Raw genomic sequence first — 8,139 nt, 5'->3', positions numbered from 1 at the left:
TTGACCACACGAGACCGTGAGGATGGAGCTCTTGTTCCCATTGTGTGGGTGAGTCAGAGCCTGGAGGATGGACCTGAGACTGGAAGAGGTGCTAATGATGGACCCAGGCTTCCAGACAAGAGTTTACTTCACTCCCCAAGGTCCACAGCTCACTCATCTAAGGCCAGGAATGTCTCCCCATAGAGTACCTTGACCTCTGGGATGGCCCGATCCTATGCAGCATGGAAACTTCAAGAAAGCACCTCAGGACTGGACATAGCGATCTTGACCAGGCTTGATCATAATTATTTTCACCCCAAAGTAGAGAGCTCTCTCCTGCAAGGGAGACAGGGAGAGGGGCAAGGACTTCAGAGGTCTTGCAAAACAAAACACAAAAATGCACCAAAAAACAAAGTCACCAAATTAAACTGTGTTGGGTAACTGGAAACCTCTGGAGAGTTGTAAAGTATAGAATCCAGGAGAAGAAATGTTATGATGATGGCATTACTTCTGTGTAAAATTTGAATATATTTCCAAATATTTTACAAACTTATAATTCTTAGCACTAAATTCTACCAATTATGAGGCAAGGTACCACTTAAATGCTATCTCCTCTTCTTCCCCTCACCTCTAATCAAACACCAAACGAGGCACAATTTACCTTTCCCATACTCCTCAGTCCCTTCTCTCCCCTCTTCCACCCGGGTAGCCCCCTGGACATCGTTCCTCTAAGGAACATCACCTTGCCTGTGGACACAGCTCCACACAATTAAAAGCACCCTCTCCCTGCAGCCCGTGGAGTCTCTCCCACAGACATGATTAAGTAGCTCCCTGGATAAATGGCTTCATGGGGTACACTCCCCACAGAGATCCCAGAACCTAAATACCACAGCAGTTGAGCACATGGAAGGGCTGCACAGACAAATAATATCAGGTCCAATTCTGCCTCTGACACTTGGTGACTGTGGACCCTCACGCAAGGCAGGAATATGTTGAATCAAACTCCTTAGGCCTCGCACCCACCTGGACACCCAAAAGATAAAAGGGTGCTTCCCAGTGAAAGACCTACACAGAGCAGGAGAGAGGGACCTGGAAGGAAGGGCCTCTAATTCTCTGGTGATAGCAAACCCCTGTAAAAGGCTTCCCCAGAGCACAGAAGCAGGACAGAGGAAGCGCATCCATCCCAGGCCAATAACTGAGGGGGTCTGAGAAGGCCTCAGCACTGTACTTGGACATGGAGAAGCTCCCACCAAAGAGAGACACCCGGCCCAACACTGGAGATATTGACGTCACGGCCCCTCGCCTTCCGCACTAGGGGCAGCAGACTCAGGGTCACCTCGATCACCCCCAACAGGTTCACGTCCAGTATCTTCATGAAGTTCTGTTCGGTCAGCCACTCACTGGGTGCGGTGGGCATGGAGATGTCGGCTTTATTCACCAGGCCCCAGACTCCTGGGAACTGTGAGGGCGAGAGGGCAACACTGTGCTGGGCCCATAAGTGAGGACCCAGCTGTGGTTCCAAGTCACCTTCCACCCAGTGAGGACTTTAGGAGAGAGGCTGCAGGGGGAACGGCTGGAACAGAGACCAACATGCTGCCTGCGGGTTCGGGGAGACCAGACCCTGTAAGCGGTTGGAGGACAGAAGGTGCGCCACCCTCCTGACTCAGTCTTCACGCCCAGCCTACTGCCTGGTGACAAGGGGCAAGCACCCCAGATTGGATGAAGGCAGGGACTGAGGTTGAAGAAATCTAGTGGGTCCAGAGTCTGGAACTCGCAGGGTGAAGTTTTGGGTTTTCACAGTCCATGTTGTCCTTCCAGACGTTATCAATATTCACCTATATTTTCAGATTTTCTGACAGCTGCAGGACTGAGTGCCCAACAGCTAGTATGAAAGAAAGAGAGACACACAGATAGAACATGAGGAAGGGAGGGGAAGAGAGGATTAAAAGACAATGGATAAAAGACAAAAACAAAAAGATGAGTAATATCTGGGTGGAGATTGGCTGGGTAAAACAGACCTGAAATCCCAGGTTTGGGAGAATGTGTTGACAGGCCTGGTATTGACCTCTAGGGCCTGGCTTTGAAATACCTGCATCAATACTGAGCAATGTTCCAGCAGGAATCTGGGGAATTCCATGGGGTAGGCTTTCAGGGGAAGGCGGGGCTGCCACTATTAACCACCCTCCCCCAAATCGGAATTTACACTTTGTCCCAGAAAAACCCACCCTCTCCTCCCACCCAAGGAGGCCACTCTGGCCCTAAGCCCCTCTACTCACAGGTCATCCAGCTTCCTGGAAACCTCTCCGCAAGACTCAGAGACGTGTACCAAGAATTTCAAGACTTAACCAACTAACAGAACTCAGAGCAGTAAAGCAGGGTCAGGGGAGTTGGGTGCAGGGTGTTGGAATTATTAATACACAGAGTTAGTCCCTCCCCTGCTCTGTACCAAGTCTGCCCTTGTAGGAATGTATATTCTCCCACCATATTTGACACCAAAGACCCAATCAACATACAGGGTTATATTATTGTACAACATGAGATATGTAGCCAATATTTTGTAATAACTGTAAATGGAATGTAACCTTTAAAAATTGTAAAAAGAATTTTTTTAAGGCAAAACCAAACAAACCAAAAAACCAAACAAACAAACAAAAATATGCATGGTTATAGAATAGAAAATTTGGTAAATAAGTTTTACCAAGACGTCATTTACGTTCAACACAATGAATAAAATCTAGGAAACCGTTACATATTATATCATGATGTACTGCCTTAGTAAGTAATGTTATTCTAAAGGATACAATATTCCATTATTAAAAATTACGTCTTTGAAATTTTTCTATTATATTGTAAAATTTATTAACTTCTTTTAATAAGTATCAAGATACCACTATATGCAAAATATAATACTATGTACGTCAAAATATTATCAGTACTTATCTCTGGGTGGTGAGATTTTGGATGAGTTTGGTTTTCATCCCCGTACTTTTCCGTTTCCACAATGATCATGTTTTATATTTATACTAAGATAAAAGAAATTAATGTTCTTTCCCTCACCAATAAAAAAAAGACAGAACTGTAGTAAACAAAAACAAAAAAAGAAAAAGAAAAAGAGAAAGTGATCCCATAGTAGTTTTCTGACCTTCCTTAGACAAGTCCTGACAACTCAGTTGTCGACATCTGAAAAATGCGTGACATTTAAACACAAGTCGGATGACTAGGGGTCACCAGCAAGAACGTGATCAAGTGCTGAGAACTCAGCTCAGCTCCAGCGCTCCTCCCCAGCCCCCCATGCAGCCTTCCAGCCAGAGTGCCCATCTCCACCCGTCCTCCAAAAAGTGCACCCCGATCACCCTGGTCACTCAGCATCAAGGAACCCAGACCTCCTGCTGAGGGAGGAGGGGACAACAGACAGGAAGTCTGCAAGGACACATTCTCATCAGGGAAAACTCTCCCCCAAACTGCAGAGTCTCAAGGTTGGGAGGTGGAGGTGGGATGGAAGAGGCTTTGCTGGTAAGCTGGATGAGGAGAAGAACACAGGGAGGACTTCAAGTCCTGGAAAACACCTTGGGAATCTCCCCAGGCAGCTGTCAAGGGGTCTCTACTTCACAGAGAGGAATCAGACTTGAGAAATATGGGTGGTACCTCTGTCCCTCGCATGTTCCTTTACCCACTTGGTGGCCGCAGCGACGCTCTCAGTCTTGGTGACGTCCAGGATCACTGTCTCCAGCCTGTCTGACGTCTGGCCCTTCAGCTGCTCCGCCCCCTGCACCGTCAGACATGCATCCAGGACCCTCAAGCCTCGCAGGTCCAGCTGCCTGGCCAGTGGGTTCCCAAAGCCCGAGGCACACCGCCTGATGAAGACGAACTAGTCCTGGGGGTGGCTCACCACCTGCCTCTCCCGGTACCAGCGCAGGAGGTAGTACAGGCCCACGAGGACCGCCAGGTACAGCCACATGGCTTTGCAGGGGACAGACACAGGCAGGCTGGGGTGAAACTCGAGTCTGGCTAGTGTTGAGACAGGGGGACTTAAGAACACACACAATGTTGGTTGGCCAACCAGCCTCCAGGCTCTCTGGCATGGAGTCCTCAGGATTTTCCTGTTCACCCTCTTTAGTGACTATTATTGATTCTGGCCTTAATTTGCATGTTTTTTTTTAGTACACTTAATTCATTTCTAATAGACATCATTGCATTTCCAAAACAACGCCTTGAGGATGAGACTACTTTTCCCAGCCACCTTTTCCTGGTTCCCCACTCCTCCCTGTTTCCTCCTGCCCACCTCTCCTCTCCCCCGCCACCACCCCCGCTCACACACATTGGAACACTTATATCTCAGGTCTCATGGTTAAGGGCTGATTTCTTTACTTTTTCTGCTCAAGTGTGGGACCCGGGTCTTCCTGAGCTACTGGAGATTCTTACATAGGGAATAAACATGGAATCAAGACACAAGTGGCTTCAAAACCCAGCTCTGCTGCCAACCAGCTGTGTGATCTTGGGCAGCTGGCTTAGCCTCTGAGCCTGGTCTCCTCCTCTGGCTCAGCTCCCAGAATTCACTCCTGAAAGACTAAGTCCCTCTCAGCCTCTCTAGGATTAGAAGGGGAAGGCAAACGAGAATAAGGTCTCTCCTGGTGAAGTGGTTCCCTGGGCCAGAAAGGTGTTCAGGAGAACAGCGGGGGTGTCTGATCTCAGAGGCAAGGAGAGGGGACAAGAAGGGAATGGGGGCGACACACGCCATGGTGAGACATCTCCCAGATGCCGGGCCAGTTGTTGGAAGGACTCACACAAAGCTGGTCTAACAGTTGTTCCCCTTTCACTCTGTGAAGATGCCCTGCCCACAGCCCTGGGTGCCCAGCTACATTGCCCTCTGCCCCTCCTGTGCTGAGTGAGGCCCTGCCCTGCCCGGCACCACACCCCGAATCCAGACCATTCAGACACTGAGAAAAGACTGACTTGAACAGGGATCATGGGATGGTGTGTGCGAACCTCCCCCCAGGCAGCGTGGGCTGTAAAGCCCAATAATTGGAAAGGTGTTAGTTCGGTTTGTATCAGGGTGATGATGGAGAGGAGGAGGGAGCTGCCCCCTCAGGAGACTAAAGAAAGGACCAGAGACTGGACCCCAGAACAGTTGTGCATGGAGGGGCCTTCGTGGTGTGGTGGTGAATACCATTTGTTAAAGGGGGTAGAATTATGATGAGTGGGGTGCCTACCCACTGGCACCCTTGTGGCCTCTGATGGACTGGGCTCCAGTCCCTGCTCAAGTCACCCACTGGACCTGCTTCGCCCCCCAGGAGAAAAAATCTGGGATGGGGTTGAGGCATGCTGAGGCTCCGAGGGACTTTGAGGAGGAGGACATTTTGTCACTGCGGTTCTCCCTCCACTGTGACCGGCTCCTGAAGGGAGCTACAGGAAGCAGCGGTGGTTTGTGTCCTTCAGGAGGTGCTAGCAGAAACCAGAGTCCTAATCTGTCCACTCTTCCCTGACTCTGGAGAGGACTCCCGGAGGTGGGCCCAACCCTCTTGAATACCTTTCCCCACGGGGATACAAAATGGCTCAATAATCATTGTCTGGGGGAAGAGAAATGGCACGATGTTGGCTGGCCAACATGCCTCCAAGCTCTCTGGCACGGAGTCCTCAAGATTTTCCTGTTCACCCTCTTTAGTGACTTCTGAATTTAGTGAAATCCAGAAGTTCCAGGTTAAGCCTGAAGCAATGGTTTCATGTTAATGAAGCCACACGGACTGTGCTGTGTGTGCTGAATTCTAGAGAATTGCTGCCTCAGATCCCCCCGAGGGCAAGGGCTGAGTCTCATCTTCTTGTATTTCCAGGACCTGGCAGTGCCTAGCATCTGACAGAGATGAATGAATGATCACCGCAACATCTTCTTCCACTCTCCTTTTCCCCTGCATTTCTTTTTCTTTCTTTCTTTTTTTTTTTTTTTTGCAGTACGCGGGCCTCTCACTGCTGTGGCCTCTCCCGTTGCAGAGCACGGGCTCCAGACACGCAGGCTCAGCGGACATGGCTCACGGGCCCAGCCGCTCCGCAGCACGTGGGATCTTCCCGGACCGGAGCACGAACCCGTGTCCCCTGCATCGGCAGGCGGACTCTCAACCACTGTGCCACCAGGGAAGCCCTCTTTTTTTTTTTTAATAAATTTATTTTTATTTATTTATTTTTGGCTGCATTGGGTCTTCGTTTCTGTGTGCAGGCTTTCTCTAGTTGTGGCGAGGGGGGTTGCTCAGCAGTTGTGGCGCACGGGCTTATCTGCTCCAACAGCATGTGGGATATTCCCGGGCCAGGGCTCGAACCCGTGTCCCCCGCATTGGCAAGCAGATTCTTAACCACTGCGCCACCAGGGAGGTCCCTCCCCTCCATTTCTTACCTTGTCTGACAAGATGAAATTCCCTGAAGCTTCCATCTCCCGCATCTTTATAATGGGGGAGGGGAATCCAGATGACTTCAGTGAGTCCTCTCAACTCCAGCTCTCCAGGAGTCTAAGAATCCATAGGTTGTCGTCAAAATAGTGAAACTTTAGGAAGTTGGGCCCTCAGGAAGCACTGGAAAGTTCAAGGGGAATTTCTGTCCAGCACACATTAGGTGCTCAAGATGAGTTAGTAGAAACAATAAATCTGCATCCAGAAAGGGAATGTTAGCACATCTACCGAGACCCAGGGAAGGTGCTTCGTGTCAGGAGGTGGGGGAATCTGAGTGAGGAACAGAAGAAAGGGGAGGTATGGAAAAGTGAAGGGGTGGGGTGGAATACTGAGGCCTTCCAGGAGGCTGCTGGGTGGGGCCGATTTTCCCTGGGGTAGTGGTACCCAGGGCCCTTCCAGTCTCTCTCAGTCTCTCCAAGCTTCCTCTTCCTCAGACTGATGTGCACATCCCCACACACACTTTCCCAAGAGGGAAACCATGAGAGGAAACAGTTGTCCTTCATCTTGTGGAAGGATAAGGGCTGGGAGCAAAGGCAACTCATTTTCCCTTTCTCAAGCCCTTCCCTAGGTCATCCCACACATCTCTCAGCCTCCATAAAGGGGGCTTCTCCCCCAACCAAGAAATATCCCAGAACTCCCAGGGCTCAGTCCCCTTCATGGAAGTGTTGGTCCTACCCCATTTTCTCATCCTAGCCCCTATCCATGAGAAGCTCTTCTACTAGGGTGGTCATTTTTAACCTTTTGGATATCATGGACCCCTTTTCTTTTTAACAAAGTTATTTATTTGCTTTTATTTTTGGCTGTGTTGGGTCTTCGTTGCTGCACATGGGCTTTCTCTAGTTGAGGCAAGCGGGGGCTACTCTTCGTTGCTGTGCTCAGACTTCTCATTGTCATGGCTTTTCTTGTTGCCGAGCATGGGCTCTAGAGCACAGACTCAGTAGTTGTGGTGCACAGGCTTAGTTGCTCCGTGGCATGTGGGATCTTCCCGGGCCAGGGATCGAACTCGTGTCCCCTGCATTGGCAGGCAGATTCTTAACCACTGCGCCACCAGGGAAGCCCCATTATGGACCCCTTTGAGCACCCAAGGAAGGCTCGAAGCCCCATAAAAATGACAATACAACAGGCAGGATTTTGTACCTAATTTTCGGTGAGTTCACAGACCACCTAAAGCCATTAGGTGCCAGCATCCAGGTCAAGAATCCCTGCAATAAGAGTTTACTGAACTACTAGCAGAGAGATTCAGGCGAGTTGTTTAATCTCTCTGTGCCTCAGTCTCCTTGTCTACAATAGGACCCACACCTCATTGAGTTGTTGCGAGGATTAAATGAGGTGATACTTGGAAAGCACATTGCAATCATGCCTGGCAAATGTAACTAATAGCTGTGAGCTGTCACTGTTACTCCATCTCTTCTGTGGTGATTCATAGTGGCATTTGTGGTTCTTGACCTTCTGTGTAAGAAACACAATGTCAGATACTAAATAAAAGAGGAAGCTGGTGTTGATCCAGTTCAGAGAGAAAAAAAAATGGTTAGTGTCAGTGGGACTAGGGAGAGGATCTCAAGGTCAATTCCACAAAAAAGGGATTTCTCCCTCCTCATCTCCAAGAAGCAGAAAACGGGGCATGTTTATGCCAAGCACTTTACATATACAATGTCATGTGTCTCATACAGTAATCCTGCAAGGAAGCACCATTATCCTCATTTTACATATAAAGAAAGTGAGGCTC

General features: G+C 49.3%; 1 pseudogene; it reads right to left on the bottom strand.

Moving 5' to 3' along the window:
- Positions 1–243: 243 nt before the first annotated feature.
- Positions 244–3,937, bottom strand: LOC136131373 (retinol dehydrogenase 16-like; annotated as a pseudogene).
- Positions 3,938–8,139: the final 4,202 nt, after the last annotated feature.

This window comes from Phocoena phocoena, chromosome 11 (assembly GCF_963924675.1).
Source record: "Phocoena phocoena chromosome 11, mPhoPho1.1, whole genome shotgun sequence".
In the NCBI taxonomy this organism is placed as follows: domain Eukaryota; kingdom Metazoa; phylum Chordata; class Mammalia; order Artiodactyla; family Phocoenidae; genus Phocoena; species Phocoena phocoena.
This window is presented reverse-complemented; position numbering and strand designations above follow the sequence as displayed.